The sequence below is a fragment of the Trachurus japonicus genome, chromosome 20, assembly GCF_045865225.1.
Source record: "Trachurus japonicus isolate A0001 chromosome 20, Traja_1.0".
NCBI classification, from domain to species: Eukaryota; Metazoa; Chordata; class Actinopteri; order Carangiformes; family Carangidae; genus Trachurus; species Trachurus japonicus.
Window position 1 is genome coordinate 5,033,126 of NC_140926.1, and position 18,761 is coordinate 5,051,886.

Here is an 18,761-nt window from a genome sequence, read left to right on the forward strand (position 1 = left end):
TGGCGAATGTCTGGGACTCTCAGGATACAGAGGTTTCTTTTGCTGAAGTACAAGGGCGGCACTGACGTCTCCAACATGCTCTGCACATGAATTGAATTAGATGATGTATTTCAGCTATTTCGCCTTTAATTGGTTGTCACAGCTCGGTGTGTGTAGAGGAGAGCGGGGATGTTTATCCCTTAAACACTTCCTGAGAACAAACAACTTTAACAAACCAGAGGGAAGACACGCTTTTTCTTTTTTTTGTGGGTCACAGCAGGAGCTCAGCACAGTCTCTGACAAAAAGGAAATGAATGTATATATTATATTTTTAAATGGATAAATCTGATTTGCAGTCGTTGGCTTTGATGGCGACGTTTGACCTCACAGGGGCGTCGAGTGTTTCTGCTTTTGTGACTGTGAACCGCTGCTGATAATGACTTCATATTATGTTGTGTAGTGAATCCATGGAAACGCACACATGCCACCTCAATCTGTGTGTCTGTGTGCTGTCAGTGTGTGTGTGTGTGTGTGTGGTGCTGTTGGCGGGCCGGGCCGGTCGGCGGTGTGTCTGGCAGACCACCGGCTCTCTGGGCCGCTCTGATAGCGCTCGTTCCCTTTGAGGCCTTCGACGTGCGGCTGGATAACGACACCCGGCCTCGTCCAGAGTCTCATCTCGGGCCAAAACGCCAAAAAAAAAAAGAAACGATCCAGCAGCAGCAGTGGTGGCGGTGGCGCCGGTGCTGCCAGGACCCGGGCAGAATAAAGACGCAGTGGTTGATTGGTCGAGCACATCATCATCAGACATGTAGCGCGCGGGGGGCTGATAGCGCCGGCGCTCCCCGCTCCGCTCCCTGGCACACGGCGATGCCTGGATGAGCCCTGGGAGAAAACCAGCCCACCCTTCTTCTCCTTCTTCTCCTTCTTCTTCCTCTCTCCCTCGTCGCCCCTTGATCTGCCTCCACTGGCTCCTCTCTCTCTCTTTTTCTTTCTTCCCCCCCTCCTCAGCTTCTCTCTGTTCTTTCTGTGCCTCTCCCTCCGAAACCCGTCTTTCTTCTCCTCTCCCCTCCCAGTTTTTTCCTCGTCAGATCCACAGGGCCAGATTTTTATCGCTTTTCTGCGAGTCCTGCGAGGGGAACCTTGAGGGTCTCAGTGGGATCAATTTAAAAGGGAAGCGCTTGTCTCTCCTCCTCTCCTTGGCCCTCTCGGCTGATTGGGTCCGCTCGCCAGGAACTCGCAGGCTTTTGATCTCAACCCTCCCCTCTCCTCTCCTCTCCTCTCCTCTCTCACCGCCACCCTCCTCCTCCAACCCCCCTACTCAAAGTTTTTGTCAAAGCTTGGCTCTAAAAAAAAAAAAAAAATTCTGTTCCACTTTCTGAGAACTGTGGGCCCCAGCAGCCCCTTCCTCGCTGCACCTGTGAGAGACCGACTAAAAAGTTTTTGCAAACCCACTGGGTGGCTGCGAACAATCTATGGCGCCATTGACTCTTCTCTCTTTGAAGATGCGGGAGAGCGATCCGTACGTGTCTTCAGGTGGAGGTGCAGCGAACGGGACTCGCTCGAACAACCCGGTGAGAAGATGCTCGGAGCTGCGATGCATAATTCACATCATGTGTGTGTGCGTGTGTGTGTTTCGGGGGGGGGAGGAGGAATGGCCTCCTTGCTGTTACAAAGGTACGAGGTGCTGCCCGCCGGCGTTCTCATGCTGAGATGTGTTCAAGTCGCTCCCGCCTTTGTAGGACATAAAGGAAGCGTCACCCTGGAGCAAAGAAAGGACCGTGTCGGACTACAAGAAGCAACCAGGGAGGCCTGACTGCCTCTTTGTTGGAGCAGCAGAAGAATAAATACAGTTCAGTTGCAGTGTGAGATTTGTTCTTGTAGTTTGAGACGGTCAGGAGTTCATGATCGCTTTGTTTTTTCGTAAAGTTTAGGCACCATTACAGATTTAAAAAGAGAAAGTCTGTTGGAAGATTCATGGCTTATAAACGGTGAATAAAGATGGACGTAGCCTCCATGGTGTCGGCCGCTTCGCTGTCGCCATCTGACTCTGCCCACCTCCCAGCTATTCCAAACATGGGTAAAGAGGCGTGGCCTGTTTGGAACCAGTTTGTAGTTGCCCTGCCCCAAGACAACCGAGGGAAAAGCTCCTAAAACCACATGGATTTCAAACTAGGGAGCCTGAAAATTACAGATTTTTTTGCCAATTCTCACATTTTGGGGGCTGGAAGGCAAGACAAACATGTTAAAGAGCCTTCAAAAAGTGACATTTCCATAAAATGTCGATCGATAACAGTCAGCTAATGCCAATATCAAAACCATAACCGATCAGCTAACTAATATCAAAACCAATCAAACAACTAACATCAAAACTAAAATCTGATCCAATCCACTAATAGCGAATCAGAACTATAACCAATCTGCTAAATGCAAATATCAGAACTGCTAATATTAACCAAAAACGGATTAGAAACCAAGTTCCTCCATGACTCCGCCCCCTTTAGGAGACCAGCAGACCATGACTCCTCCCCCTTTAGGAGACCAGCAGCAGCAGCAGCAGGTCTTGACTGTATTCACTCCAATGGGAGTGAATGTGAGCTCAGATTACACAGATTACAGATTTTTTTTGTCAATTTTCACATTTTGTGGACAAAGAGCCTTCAAAAAGTGATATTTCCATAAAATATCCCCTTTAAGTCACAGATATTTTAGCGTTTTTGCACCACGCCGATTGACTCGCTCTAGTGGCCGTTAGAGAAACTACACTGGTTGTTGCTTGGTAACGACTCTATCTGATGTTTCTTCTTCTATCATTTACTCCTCCATCGTGTCGTCTCATATAAGAGTTATTCCAGTGAGCAGTGTCTTGTACAGTTTTTTAAAATCTGGTTCAAGTGGGTATCTTTTACCCTGAATAGAAATGACACAAATTTATGAAAACACAATTATCTTCAGCTCAGTGAGTGAAATCTCCTCTGGAGGTTTTGGACTTTGTTTTGTAATAGAAGTGGGGGTTTTTTTCTCTCTAAAGGACCGGCCGGTGGAGAGACTCTGTCGGTGTTTGGACAGGAGCCACGGCCTCCTCCCCCCTCCGTCCTCCTCTGTCTCCTGCCAGGTCACTGGAGGTCAAACAGGAGTTTTTCTTGTCTTACCTCACTGACCTCTTCTGCTCTTGGGAAAACTCCAGTCACGACTCAGGATTAAAATTCCTGGTAAATTTAGCCGAACCAGGCCACAGGTTTCTGCTGCTTTAGTGTTTTTTTTTTTTTTAAAGCTGTGAAAGAAAAACACCGACTTGTTTCTCTCCCGCTTTGAGGAATCAACACCTTCCCCTCTCGCCCTGAAAGTTCGAGGCGTCTCTGTCGTGTCGCCTTTAAAGCACCGAAAGTGAAGCACCCCTCCATTTGCAGGGCTCTCGGGTCCCTCGGTGATGACATCACCGGTGCAGTCGCGCACTAATTGAGGTTTAATGCTAGAGTAGAGCGAGCAGGGCTGTAATTTTCCCGCCCTGGCCTGGAATAGAGACGACAGCTTTTTCATGTGGTCTGGGCTAATTTAGGTTTCAGTGCTGCAGCTGTGGGACACCTCACACTTTTGTCCTTCGTCTCATTCTGCTGCGAGACTTAACAAATATCAAACGCCAGCTTGTTTTAGATTCAGAAAAACTGACAGAGTGAAGGCAGCACACGTCAATAAAAACCCGCTGATGGGATTTGGCGCTTTTGAAAACACTGACCTGGAAAAGAGAAAGAGAGAGAAAAGTTTTGGTTCTGGTGGTGGTGGTGATATTTATTCCAGCGCCTGTTGCAAAACCACAAAAAGTTCTGAAATAATCCTTGAAGAAATAAATCGATTCTTCCCACCACCTCTGCCTGAGGACGCCACTGATTCACAATGTAAAAAACATGATATGTCAGCGCTGCACCATGCGGCTTATATAGGCCTCCGTAGGTGGAGGAGGAGGAGGAGTAAGATTGTGAGGATGAAGCAGCTGTTAAGACGCAAAAAAAAAAAAAAAACGGCATTGAGCGTGTCATTACGATTGTATTTCCACAGAGCCGGGGCGTAATGACATTCATCCTCAGATCCAGGCAAACACACGCACACGCCGACACAAACAAGAGCTCTACCTGCTCTTTATCCCATCTGCCATATCAGGGCCCAGTGTAAACATCGGGCTCCGTTTGAAGTGGAAAGCTTTAATCACAAGTGTAATCATTGACATCACTTGGTGGTTACCGACCTGAGAGAAGATGGGGGGTTGGGGGAGACGATGGGGGGTGAGGGAGGCGCTGAACAGGCCGAGGATAGCATCACCAACAGCGGGAGACCAGACAGGCGATGACAGGCCGTCAAAGAGGCTGCGGCAGGTTCAGGGTCTGTGGAGAAGATACGTACAGATGAGTGTCGCTGCTGAGAGCAACAGCTAACTGCTAATATCAATAACAGTCAGCTAATGCCAATATCAAAACCATAACCAATCAGCTAAGTAATATCAAAACTAATCAAATAACTAAAATCAAAACTAATCAGCTTGCTGCTAAACTCTGATCCAATCAGCTAATAGCGAATCAGAACTATAACCCATCTGCTAAATGCAAATATCAGAACTGACCATGACTCCGCCCCTTTTAGGAGACTAGTAGACCATGACTCCGCCCCCTTTAGGAGACCAGCAGACCGTGACTCCGCCCCCTTTAGGAGACCAGCAGCAGCAGGTCTTGAGTCTATTGACTCCAGTGGGAGAAGTGAACGTGAGCTCAGATTACAGTCAATTCTTTCGCTCCATAGTCACTGAAGTAAATATTGGACTCATTTTTCACAAGACACATTTCTTCTGAACATTTTGACACTAAAACGGACAAATTTCAGACACATCAGGAGAAAATTAGCTTTGTTCCAGACCTGTCTCTTTCTCAACAACACACTCTCACCAGATCTGGCACATATCTTCATGGTAACTTCAACTAATTTTCACAAATGCCCGCGCTAACTAACTCTCGTAATGTTAAATATGACTATTAGCTGTGTGAATATTTAGATGGCTTGTGATGAGCCATCTTGATAGAATCTTTGCTGCTAATATCAAAACCATATCCAATCAGCTCAAAAACCATAACTGTTGAAATTTAACCCAGTTAGCTAACTGCTAATATCAGAAATAATTCCTCAACTGCTGATATTAACCAAGTAGTGAATTGCTAATATCAAATATCAGCTAACTGTTAATATCAAAACCAAAACCAACCAAATCAGCTAAATGCTAATATCAAAACCAGTCAACTTCCTCCAAACAGATGTTTACTGGTCTTTAAAAGTTTCCATGTGTAGAATCCGCAGCTTGTAAATATAAACATGTTCAAAGTTACACTGCAGTCCAATCAAAAAGATCTAATTAATCCTGTACAGATGTGCAGTGACACACAGTTCGCTAACATGCTAAATCATAACATGGGAGTAAATGCTGAAGTGCTGTTATTGTGTAATATGATGTAATGTTTTAATGAATCTGTATTATTTAGGCTCCAGTGCTGTTTAACGTGTGTAAAATAAGCAGCAACTGTCACTGTACATGTGTGTCATTGCCTCTGTAACGTACAGTGGCCTTGAGGTGCGATTTAGAAATGAAGGAGAGTTTTGTGACACACACACACACACACACACTGATCCCATTGTACCGGTCGGGTCTAGTCGGCCTCTGCCTGGGCCAAAGCCTGTTAACTCCAATTCAGAGCGTGGAGGTTGGTAATGAGCGCTGTCAGAGTTGACATAACAACCTGCCGCTTCGGGGCTCGAACGCCCGGACTCACAGAGACCAGGCAGGGTCCGATCCAGCGACCGTCGACTCGTGTTCTCTGGCCGTTCGCCCCTTTTTTTGCTCGTAGGTCGTTCGGTTTTCACCCTGAGAATCTGACGTGTGGTCTGAAAGAAAAAGGGAACCCATGCAGCTTCACTTTTACATTTAGATTTCCTCCAGGTGAACTGTGTTAAGTGAGACATGCATAATGAAAGACCGTTTTACATTTAATTCACTTGACATCGGAAAAGACCTTATTTAGATTTAAATTGGATTTTAATGTAGTTTTAACTCTGCAGCTTCAGGAATCTTATTTGCTATGAGACGTCACTTTCTTTGGGAACTCTCTGAACTTGTCTGTCTCCGTCCTGCCCTCTGTATTTCTCCTGTGAAGCACATTAAGTTGTTTCTTGCATGAAGTCGTCTTCTTCCTCTTCTTCTTATCTTATAGATTCAAGAGCCAGAAGCCGTAACCATCAAATTTAAACGAGAGCCAAGAAATATTTCATGCATCATGTAAAAAAATAAAATAAAAAATCCAGCATATATTTCCGTTTCACTTTCTGAATTAAATGATGAATAATATCTCAATTTTCCGAGCTGTACCTGCACACCTGAGTCACATACTATGGACATGGGTGAGGCCATGTAAACAGGAAGTAGTGAAAAAATACTACGAACAGAAACAGCTGTGGCATTAAGATGCAAATTTAACTGCGCAACAGCTGCAGCAAAAACAACAAGGTGTGACACATTTACATCTATGAGATGATCGTTTCCAAAAAGGTCAGTTCTCGTCCGTCACGATGGCAATGAACACGACGTCCCCTTTTCAAATTTTCAAAATAAAACAGAGTGAGAAGTTTTTTCCAGCAGCCAGGAAGATCCAAACTTCCTCTGCTCCACAATAACTGAGGTCACTTTTTGTTTTCCTACCAACGTCCCTGGACTTCACACTTTTGCTGTTTTTTTTTTGTGTCCCCGACATGCAGCTGTGAATTGTGGGACTTTGCACACACACACACACACACACACACACACACACACACACACACACATATGAGCGTGAGGCTTTTGGAAAAACGATGTCCAATCAATTCAATTTGCCACAGGTGCCACACTCCAATCAAACCCCCCAGACACATCTCAAGGATAATTAGAGCAAACAGGAAGCACCTGACCACAGCAGAGGGTCTGATCACGTCACAGTTTGATTATTAATAATACATTTTAGCAATTTAGATAAACCCATAATAATAAAACATCAGTTATTATAACCATGTGAAGTGTAAAGTGTGCAGGAAGTGGAGGCGTCGTGTTGTGTTTGCTGCTGCTGTGCCCGTTTGTCCTGCGGGTTAATCTACCCAACACTGGTTTTTGTTCACCATAAGCATTTTTCTATCTGTCGTGTCCCCTCCCGGCTCATCAGGGCAGGTCGGTCGGCTCGTGTGTGTGTTCGGCAGGGCTGCGTTTGTCTGATTCGAGTTCAGGCAGCAACAAAAAAAAAAAAAACCTGAGCTCCTGAGCTCCAGCCTCGCGTGTCCCGCTTCCCCCCGTTTCTCAATAATTTATCCAGACAACTAGAATGATTATTCTATGAATATGCACTAAAAATTCCTTTCTTGTGCTTCCTCCTCTCCAAGTTTGTGTGTATGTGTGTGTGTGTGTGTCTCAGTGTGTGTGTCTCAGTGTGTGTGCATGTGAGCAAATGTGTATGCAGCTCTTTTCCACCTGAAACAAAGGAGGTGTCAGGGCGAATTAGCCCCCCTACGACTGAACGCCCAGAGAGCTTAGAGATGCACCACAGGTTCTGCTGAGTCGCACATGAGCCGCAGTGTCTGCCTCTTCTTCCCCTGCTTCACCCCCCTCTCCACCTCCAACCCCCCAAACCCCCCTCCTCCTCCACTCCTGAGCTGCTCTAACAAGGTTGTTGGAAGAGGATAAGGCATGTTAAATGAATAATTTACACAGGAGAGCGCTCCTTATTTATTTAATACGGCTGGATGTGACTGAGTGGGCAGCCTGCGTCCCCAACTGCCGAGACACTGTTGGCTAAACGGGCGCTCGCTCGGCTTAATGGAGGCCAAAGCGACAGGCGTTTAAAGAGAGCAAAGGGGGCACATGTGAGAGAGAGAGAGAGGTTTGTAGATAGGGCTCTGTGTGTGTGTGTGTGTGTGTGTGTGTGTGTGTGTGTGTGTGTGTGTGTGTGTGTGTGTGTGTGTGTGTGTGTGTGTGTGTGTGTGTGTGTGTGTGTGTGTGTGTGTGTGTGTGTGTGTGTGTGTGTGTGTGTGAAACAGGCCGTGCAGAGCTGTACTAGTGTGCAAATAATGTTGCTACTCAGTGCACAGTTGCACCGTGTTCCTCTTTATATGTTGATGCAGACGGATCACATGTCACACTCAGCTGCTTCACCGCTTCCAGGAATCTGATCTGGTTGATGATAAAAAGATTAAAAAAAAAAAAAAAAGACATATTTATAAATGAAGTTATGAATAGATCCAAAGCCCAGTAAATTGTGTGGGTAATACAGTACACTGTTTTACTCCCGTGATTATTAATCCGCTTCACATGTCTTATTATTTATGAGTTTATTTTGAAGGGTTTGTTGTCTGATGTCTCCACAGGGGGCGTGTGGAGAGGGGGGGACAGGACCACGACCCGGGCACCACCCAGGAAGAGGAGGAGGAGGAGGAGGAGGAGCGAGGGAGCAGCTGAGGAGGAAGCAGACGTCCAGTTGGTAAAGACACTTTCTGTTTTCAGATCAACTTTGTGTCACAGCAGCAGCGACTGATAATGTTTCTCTGATCAATAAGGGACGCTCTGGTGGACAAGTTGTGACCTGCACATTCACCACGCTATGAGATAATAACAGAGCGTTACAAGACAGAGTTGTTTTAGAGGGAAATACAGAGACTGCTTGATGAAGAACTGCCCCTGAAGGCAACGCGCATCATCGGTTGTGCATGAATTTCCCTCTAAAACAACTCTGTCTGGTAAAGTTCTGTTATTATCTCATAGCGTGGTGAATGTGCAGGTCACAACTTGTCCACCAGAGCGTTGTGGAGTTGTTGGATTGTGTATTTGATGAGTTTGATGAGGGAAACCAAGAAATCCCATGAGCCTCCGTAGCGTAGCTCTGAGCAGCTCGCTGCTCTGCCCCGCCGTTCTAAAATTTGTTTGCACCGACAAATAGAGGTAGCGAACCTACTGCTATAATGCCAAAATGTTGAACTATCCCTTTAAGTCCCACACACTTTGTAAGAGTTGTGTTTCAGTGGCCAGAGGTGGTTGTGTTGTTAATGAACACGGAGGTGAAGTGATTAAACGTTTCTCTAACGAAGCTTCGTGTTCCTGAAATTAAAATCCTCCGGATCAAAGAATCAAATCCTTCAAATCCTCTTCCCTCACATCTGGATTTCTCTGACCTCCTCTTCCTCCTCCTCCTCTTCTTCCTCGTAGTCGTCATCGTCATTGTCTTCGTCCCGTGGACAGAGTCGGTCCCACTCAGCAGGGGCAACGCACCACACACACTTATCCTCCATGTGGTGTGTGTGTGTGTGTGTGTTTCCCAGGAGAATGAAATCCCACAGCTCACACTGACCTCATTATAAAAATAGCTCATCTATCCAGCCATCACATTTCCCTCCGTTTCCCCCTCTCCTCCTCCTCCTCCTCCTCCTCTTCCTCCATCTCTCTCCGATACACTGACGCTCTCCGTCGGTGTTTGTGTTCGTCTTATCGTGAGATTAAAAGCTTATGCGTTTCCTCGTACAACAGCGGCGGCAGCGGCAGCAGCGGCGGCAGCGGCGGCGAAGGTTTCCCTGCCCTGCACCTGTCGTCGCCGTAATCTGGGCTCATAACATGTTTTTTAATCAACACAACATCTCTGAGTGACAGTGGAGGTGATGATCAAGTTAGTTGTTTTGTTTTTTTTCCCTCCCCTTCTTCCTCTTCGTCTTCTTCACCCTCTTTCTCTGTCTCTTTCTCTGTCTCTTTCTCTCCCCGCGGAGCCAAATCCCCCCATTAGAGTGAACAGCGCTCGCGTCTGTTTAATTTAACAGCAGCATCAGTGATCATTACGGCCCAACGCCGGCTTTGATCCTGCCAGACAGCAGCGTTTTCCTATGGTTTTAATAACCCAACAAAGACACCTGAGCAGATGCCGAGTTGAGTGAACGGACTGCAGACAAAGACGGAGACAAAGCGACACGAAGCAACTATAAAGGGAGAAGAAAAAGACTTTACATAGAGAAGTAAAAGGCGATGATGCCCCTGTGGTGCATTCACTGTGTCCGTCACCTCTGGGAACACTGAGCGGCTCCACAGATAAAACAGTAAAAATGATTATAAAGAACAATGAGAAGAACCGTGTCAGGAGTTTAAGGTGATGACTCGTCGTTATATAAAAGGGATGTAAACAAAAGGAGACACGGGTTCTGCTCTCTGAGGGGAGACATGTAAAGAAGCTGTGATGCGCTTAAACACTTAAAGAGCAGAGATGAATGGCAGCGCAATGAAAGTGAAGTCCGAGGTCACGTCACAGGTTCACGTCTGTGAATGCCGATCATTTAAAAAGATGCTTTATTCTAATAGATCGCTTTCAAAGACCGGTTAATAGAGTTTTTTATTTACATAGACAGAACCGGTTGCTCTAAGGTCGGAGCATGTGACCTTTTAATTATGATCAATGACCCTGAAGTTTCTGCTTTCACATAAAAAAAACAAAACACTGGGAAATGTAGTTAGTGAAGTTAGTTTTAGACCGACTCTGCAACCGGTTGAGGAGACGTGTCCATCACTTCTGGTCACTTCTTCTGTTGTCTGTTTTTAATAACCACTGATGCTGCATCCTCAGTTAAAGGAGACATATAATGTCCCTTTTCCACAAATTAAAATAGTTCCCAGGTGTCTTTAAGTCATGTTTGTGATATGTTTCGGTCAAAATACCCCAAGGATCAAACATCACAGCTCTTTTCATCCTCTCATAACAGCCCTGTTCAGAACGGCTGGTTTCAGTGCCTGTCCCTTTAAATGCAAATGAGCAGGTAGGGGTGGTATTATGCAAATTTGAAAACTAATGACATCATTGTCAGACATCTGAGAGAACAGCTCGTAAAACCACATGGATTTCAACCTCGGGAGCCTGAAAATGACAGATTCTTTTTGTCAATTCTCACATTTTAGGGGCCAGAAGGCAAGTTAAACATCTAAATATAAGTTAAACAGCCTTCAAAAAGTGATAATTACATAATATGTCTCCTTTAACTTAACAGCAGAGATAAACATGTTTACAGCCTGGTGCAGAAACAGATGTGGTCTCTACAGATAAATTCCTGTACGGGGGATTTATTTTGATATAACTCTCTCGTTTCAATTTTATAAAGGTTCAAGCTTCAATTTCTGCATTATTAAGGTTGTGGCTTATTGGCTGCACACTACGTCAAAATGAAACACAAAGCAAGACAGAGTGGAGTGGAGGTTGGGGAGAGTTTGGTTTGTTTGATTAGACTGCACATAGTTTTCACTTCAGTCGACCTTTTAACACATTTTCCACACATGCAACTCAGTGTTTCCCCTACCATTGTACCCGCCAGGCCAATGAGAGCCCCCGCCAGGCCAAAAAAAAATTAATATGGCAAAAAATTAGTGACATTCATTCAGAGATCAATAATCATTTCTATTTAGGAGGCTCTGTGCAGCGCTGTTCTGCAACGTGAGTTACCTGCTTCGCTGCCTAGTAATGATACAAGAGTGTGAGCATATTATGGGATATTAAGGTTTGTAGCAAGTAAACTACGGTGCCTTTGAAAAAAGAAAATATATTGCGGGTGACAGACGCGCGTCATGCGAGAGAGACAGGGGAGGAGTGGAGAGAGAGTGAGAGGAGGGACTGACGCGGAGCAAAGGGACTGTCAGGTGGAATCGAACTGGGTCGCTGCAGCGGGTGCTCTACCAGGTGAGACAGGCTGTACGTCGCTCGCGGCTCGCCGTATTTAATTGGCGATTTCACCGAGCGTTTCAGTGATGGTGAGCGGTGTGACGCTTCTTCATTAACGCCGCCGCTGTTTCAGACTCGGGGCAGACGCACGCACTAACTGTCATCTGTTACCGTTACCATACCGACGAGCTAACGTGTCCTTTTCAGGTTATAACCCTGTTGTCAATAAACACACCTGGAGACGGTGCTTCAACTGAACTACACAGCTGTTAGATGATTGGCTGTTTGCCTGTCACTGTTGTTTCAATGTCAAGTAGGAAAAAACTTTAAAAACCTTAACGTCGGACCCTGATGTGGGCCTCCTTTTATATTTAATAGAGGGGGGTGCGTGCTGTCCCACGCGCCTCATCTGTTCAGGATTTTTCCTTGGGTACCACCGGGCCTAAAAAATATTCTAGGGGAAACACTGCAACTACCACACAATGAACAGGTCATGTTGCTGCTGCTGTTGCTATAAATGCTCAAACATGTATGTATGAATTTGAAAAGCTGCCATTTCCAATCACTTATGTAACTTGGTGGTTTGTAGCACAGTCTTTTTGTTTATGACAGGCTCCAATCAGAAACAGAGGAGGCCTGAGCTGATATGATCCGTCTCAGTTTCTACCCAACAGGCAATTTGAGACAAAATTAGAACTTTCTGTGAACTTTGAATGGTTCTGCAGAAGTAAATATAGAGCTGGAAACAAGAGGAATGGGTCCTGTCAAGGCCAGACGACGTCGGCAAAGAGGAAGCGTGTGTCAGAACCAAAGTGTGGACATGGACACAGTGAATGAAAATTCCCAGCACTGCTCAGATTCCAGTCACTGGAGGAAGTTTGGGACGCCGTGCGCACCGCAGAGTGTGAGAAACGACCGGACTGGCAGATCTTTGGCTTTGACGAAGCTGTGGAGTCGCTGAAGTAAAGGAAGTCGTCACGTCTCGTTTTGCTGCCGAGTGACCGACGGGAACGCAGCAGGAAATGACGACAACGAGAAGAAGATAAGAGACACGAAAACAAAGATAACGGTGGATGTACGCCCGGACGTACGACGCAGTTGTCTAGTCCGCAGTGTCTCTATGGCAACGAGGAAGCAGATAAAAACATGTTGAACTGAGGATGTGGGATCAGACAGGAAACAAACTTATTGTCCCGCTCTGCTGGGACACGCGGGGTTTCATACCTGAGGACAGGTCCTGTCAACGGTCTCACTTTCTGGACGACTGCAGGACATTCGGAGCTGGATTCACTGAGGATTTGGATGTTTAAGCTTTTTTTAATTCATGAAATAAAAAGAAAGAAGTCACGTACATCCTGACAGAGTGATGTTCCCAGACATGAAGTCGACTTCTGGTCTGAAGTTTCAAGATCTTGTTTCTATTCTTGTTGCATAGAAAGAACAAACTCACGTGCAGCTTCATCTGACCGAAGATTACAGACGTTTTAAAACCTCTAGACACTTGTTCATTGTCCAAATTTCACCGTCAGTTTGTGCCGTTGTCTGCAAGAATCACATACAAACACTGACTCTGCGTTTTTAATTCGTCCTGCCCTCGTGTCTCTGCCGCGTTTGAGCCACTAAAACACAGAGTTTTGGAAAATCAGCCGAGTCTGGTCTTAATAAATACAAAGCATTACTGACCTTGTTGTCTCCGCTGCAGCTGTTGTGAAGTTAAATTCAGCATTTTAATCCCATTCCACAACTGTCTTTGATGTTCCTTATGTTTAGTATTTTGTGCAACTACAGAGATTTTTGTTTTTTTACATATTAAAAACAACATTTTACGTGTAGATGAGGCGTAAACTGAACAAACAGATATCATTCAGGAGCTGGTTCGGGCTATAAACTGGATTTATAGCTGAAAAAACACAAACCTAAAGATCTAAAGGGCCTCATTAAGCTTATTGTAGCATCTGTAACCTCTGATCTACAGGAGAAGATTGGGATTAATAAACTTCTGCTCTAAAACAGATGATCTGATCAGCACATGGAGGTTCAGGAGAAACCAAAGTAGACGTTTGACCTTCTGTTTATCTTCATTCACACGGATTCGGTCGTCATTTTGTTTGGCGACGCAATAAAAACCTCAGAGGAGCAACGGTTCCTTTAGTCTGCACCTTGTTCCTCTTCTCTACGTTTCCTGCGTGTTTCTTTTTTACTTTGATTTGCAGGTTTTCTCAGAAACAGGGGATAAACTTCTGCCTTCAGATGTGGTTTGGACAAGATGTGGTGGAAACCGGTTAAACCCCACAGATGTTTGACATGTGATGCGGGACACGTGACGCGCTGCCTGAAGACGGAGGAGCCACGAAGCAGCAGCAGCAGCAGCAGCAGCAGGTTGAACTCTGCGACGCTTCACCTTCGTTTAATCAGATCATCTCTGATCGACGAGCTTCAGACCTGCAGAGATAAACAACGGGATCTGTCCGTTTCCATCCTCAGTCCGCCTCAGTCTGTCAGTCATTAATTTGCCGCTCCATCCCTCTGACAGATGTGCAGCGCTGTGATGCACCGCTACACATAAACTCACAAGTTGAAAAACCTGTTCGCCACGCTAACACGCCCACAGACGACGAGTCGAGGACTGCAAAGGATTTTTATTCATGTCAGCCCTGTCGAGGAAAAACTGATGCCACCGCCACCGTCACGACTGGGACACTAAGAAAGCACCTGCGTTCCCGGTCCCACCTTAATGATCACTCGACGCGCTGCGAGAAGTTTAATGGGGGCCCTAGAAGAAGGAGAGAAGGAAGGAAGCTGCCAGTTTGCTAATTTTAGGCTGTGTGCATCTCAGATGAAACGCTGGGAAAAGGCAGCGAGGAGGCGTGGAGAGGCGGGAAACTTCTCTGTCTCTCACTTTCTCGACTTTCTGCATCATGTCTTTCTAACTATCATTACCCCCTGCATCCGCTATGAGAGAGTCTCACAGCTCTTTGATTCTCTGAATCATTTCTCCCTCTCTTCCTGTTCCCAGCCCTCCCTCGCTCCCTCGCTCTCCCTCTCTCTTCCTGGCTTTCTCTCTGTGTCTTTCTCCCTTTTTCCGACTCTCTCCCTTTCATTCTCACCTCCCTCCCCTCCTGTCGGTACCTGAGTAAATAAACAGTGTTGTGTGGGATGCTAATTAGAGCAGGTTCAGGGACGTGACGAGCCCAGAGACAGATAAACAGCAAGGTGGGGAGGAGAGGAGATGATATGTAGAGGGGGGGAGGTGGAGGGAGGTGGAGGTAACCCACCCCAAGGGCAACACAACACAGACACAAACACATCAGCTTAGCGGTGAAGGACAGACAAGAGTGGTTTTGGCTTTCAAGCCGACCGAGGGCGGCTTTGAAGCGAAGGTTGGTGGTGAGGAAGAGGACGTTGAAAGGGCCTACTACTGTAGTGGTGGTGGAAGCTTCAGCCATGATGACGACGATGAGGAGGAGGAGGAGGAGGGAGGGGGAGGAAGAGGAGGAGAGGGAGCATCGTGCAAACTTCCTTAATGACGGCTGCTCCTGGAGACCCGGCGTCAGATCAAAAGAATATGTAGATGAGCCCCAACAGTTCTCCCGGTGAGGTGAGCCCGGGCTTCTAAAAGCAGGTCAATGCAAGGCAGCGTGTTCTTAGTTAACATAAGCTGCTGGCCCTGCTGGGGGAGGAGGAGGGGGGAGGAAGAGGAGGGAGGGGGGAGGAGGAGGGGTGACACGCTTCAGGTGTAGGTGAGAAGGTAAATGTTACACAGGAGAGAAGAAGGCAAACAAGTGCAGCTCATAACCGACTTCTTCCGCTGCTTTTCTTCATCTCCTCCAGCTGCATTATCCCGTACATCACAGGATATATATAAGGATATATCCTGGATATATATAATGCTTTAGGATGAAATGGTCTTTAAAAGGGAACTCTCCAGGTCTGGTGTCTCCTCCTCTGTGTCTCTAACCCTCCTCTCCTCCATGTGCATTAGTTTTCAACGAAGAAGCCGGTGAGAAATCAATCCATGGAGCGGTGGATAACGTTATTTATCATCTACCATGTTACCATGTGTATATTTGTACGTGACAATTATGTCATAATGTCAAGAAATAGCCTAAAAATAACAGTCAATTTCATAGTAATGTCATGTTTTCCATACAGCCAAAAGATTACACATGCTTTTCATGCTTTGAATTTTTTGGGAAAGGCCACCAGGTCCTTGCAATTGGCTGTTATTTCTGGGGGGTTTCTAAGCAATCAATTGTTATGTCTTGGCTATATTTCTCGACATTATATGAAATGGGCTCTTTGCACAGCTCCACTACTTCCTTAAGTTAATGCTGCTCCTTTATTTCCTGTCTTACAAAGTTGGACAACCTGATTAATCCAGGTGTGTCTGAGTAGTCACAATGGTCAGACACACCTGGATTCATCAGTTTGTCCAATAATGTAAGACAGGAAACAAAGGAGCAGCATTAGTTCAGGAAGAAGTGGAGCTGTGCAAAGAGCCCATCGACCGTTATTTCTAGGCTATTTCTAGACATTATCATGTAATTAGCGGTCTGTAAATTAAAGGGTTACCTGTATCTGTGTAGTCTTATCTGTCATAAACAAGAGATTACGGGTTACGGTTGCGCGTTACGTTTGTGTGGCGGTGTCGCCATGGAGACGAGAGCTGGGACACCGGGTCGGAGGCTCTGATCTTACAAGGTTGGTTTTCAGCCCAGAGACGCTCCATTCTCCCTGGAACTAGTTACAAGTCATTGATTTAACCAGAACTAGGACTCTGGAGCTGGTTCATTTAGGTAAAAATGTCAAATAGTTCCTCTTTAAAATATAAAAATATTTAAAAACCACCTCGTCACAACGTTAGGAGTTTCTTAAAAGTGGAGCAGGTGAGAAACAGGAGGAAGAATCAGAAACACAGATCTGAGACTTGAGTATCTCAGGACATCCCAGAACCCGACTCTCAGATCTCCTTCATGATCTGCATGTGTCCACACTAACACACCTGAACACACAAACTCGTGTGCGTGAGTCGGTGTAAACAGGAAGCAGCTCGTCTAATCTGCAGATGATTAGCTGCAAAAAAAAGGTCTGAATGAGGAACAGAGAAGAGCTGCACAACTGCACGACAGCTGCAGCTCAGACGATAAGTGACACTTGTCTTTCATTATCATGTTGTTTTTCAACACCGACGGTCACGGCAGCTCAGACTCAACGTTTATAAAACATCACTTTTTCCTCTCACCAGGCGCCAACACACCTCTGGTCTGCAGTGTTTTCTGAAAAGCTCAGTTTTTGGAGCCCGAAAAAGGCAAGACAAGAGGTCACGGTGTAACACGAGAGATGAGTTTTAACTGAGGATGCAGCATCAGTGGTTATTAAAGGGGACATATTATGGAAATATCACTTTTTTAAGGCTCTTTAACATATATTTGGGTGTTTGTCTTGTCTTTCTGCCTCTAAAATGTGAAAATTGTCAAAAAATCTCTAATTTTCAGGCTCTCAAGTTTGAAATCCACGTGGTTTTACGAGCTGTTCTCTCAGATGTCTGACAATGGTGTCATTAGTTTTCAAATTTGCATAATACCACCGCTACCTGGTACCAGTAAAAGGGGCGGGGCAAGCTGTGGTTCATTTGCATTTAAAGGGACAGGCACTGAAACCAGCCGTTATGAACAGGGCTGTTATGAGAGGATGAAAAGAGCTGTGATGTTTGATCCTTGGGGGATTTTGATTTTAAGACACCTGGGAACTATTTTAATTTGTGGAAAGGGGGCAGAATACGTCTCCTTTAAAGGACGTTTTAACATTGGAGTCTATGGAGACTGAGACTGACTCACTCCTAGTGGCCAGGAGGGGAACTGCAGCTTCTGGCTTCATCACACTCTGTCACCTCCCTCTGCTGATTTCTGACAGCTCTCCTCTTTTCTTCTTTCCCTCCTCTTCCTCCTCTCCTCTCCTCTTCTCTCCTTCCACTCTTCCACCACTCTTCACTCTTTAGTGCTGTTTGACCTATTCAGCAGGGTCCAAATGTCACGGCGGAGGGAAAGGTCAGGTAAAGGTTTAGTGTCGAGCAAAGTCTGGACGGCGACGCAGCGCTGGCCGCCTGAGGGTGGGGTGGTGGTGGTGGTGGGGTGTGTGTGTGTGTGTGTGTGTGTTTGGGGGGGCACATTAACACTTGAAGCTCTTGAACACACACCTCTGCGCTCGGACACGTCGCTGTCGCCTCGGCTTCACGTCGACGCCACTCAGCTCTGAGCCGACAGCCATCGTGCCTTTGTGTCGTTTAGTGTGCACGCTCCCCTCCCTCACCCCCTCTCCATCTCTGCGACCACGGATGATTGAAGGTGTTACAACTTCCTGGGGATGACACATGGCCTTGTTGGACATGGGGGTCAAAGGCCATTGGTTGTCAGGGGTTTACAGCATCCTGCCTTCAAAGAGCAGCGCAACCTTGTTTTTTAAAAAACCGAGCATCGTTGTCCGCCACATTCTCTGCTCTGAGCTCCTTAAAACGCTCTGTGGAATATTAATACGTGGGGGGGAAAAAAAGAAAACGAGTTTAAATACAAATGAAAACGATCAGAGTCGTTCATTTTATTCATTTCTGAGACGCTGAGTCGATGAAAGCAAAACATCCAGAGTCTCAGTTCGGTTCAGCGTCGGCTATAAGAGGAGCGGCGCGTTAGCAGAGGGGTTTCTCTATCGATTCATCTACATCCACATGCAGGGCAGAGCAGCGGGATCCTAATTGGAATGGATTTCTCCCTTGCATTGATTTGCTCAGGTGACAGTGGATGACATACGGTTGTGTGTGTGTGTGTGTGTGTGTGTGTGTGTGTGTGTGCCTTGAATACCATATGGCGCTGTAATGTTCTCTCTTGCATCACCTTTCTCTGTTTTGTTGCTCGGTGAAAAGGTAGAAAAGGAGCAGCTGGACGCTACCAAGACGCCGGTCATCCTGTTTCCTCGCACATGTGTGTGTGTGTGTGTGTGTGTGTGTGTGTATTCCTTGGCCTGCTCATCCCGCAGAGCTCTGGGACAAAACAAGGA

General features: G+C 46.1%; 1 protein-coding gene across 4 annotated transcripts in view; it reads left to right on the forward strand.

The window, feature by feature from the left end:
- Positions 1–18,761, forward strand: part of znf438 (zinc finger protein 438) — a 55,042-nt gene that overhangs the window by 24,705 nt on the left and 11,576 nt on the right. For 2 of the 4 annotated variants that reach the window (XM_085763248.1, XM_085763247.1), the window contains one exon: positions 8,398–8,510. The exons of 1 other annotated variant lie outside the window; for it this stretch is intronic. The gene's annotated coding sequence lies outside the window, so the exon portion shown is untranslated. Of the gene's footprint in view, positions 1–8,397; positions 8,511–18,323; positions 18,496–18,761 lie in introns of those variants that run through there. One more of the 4 variants, XM_085763251.1, reaches the window with a different exon arrangement.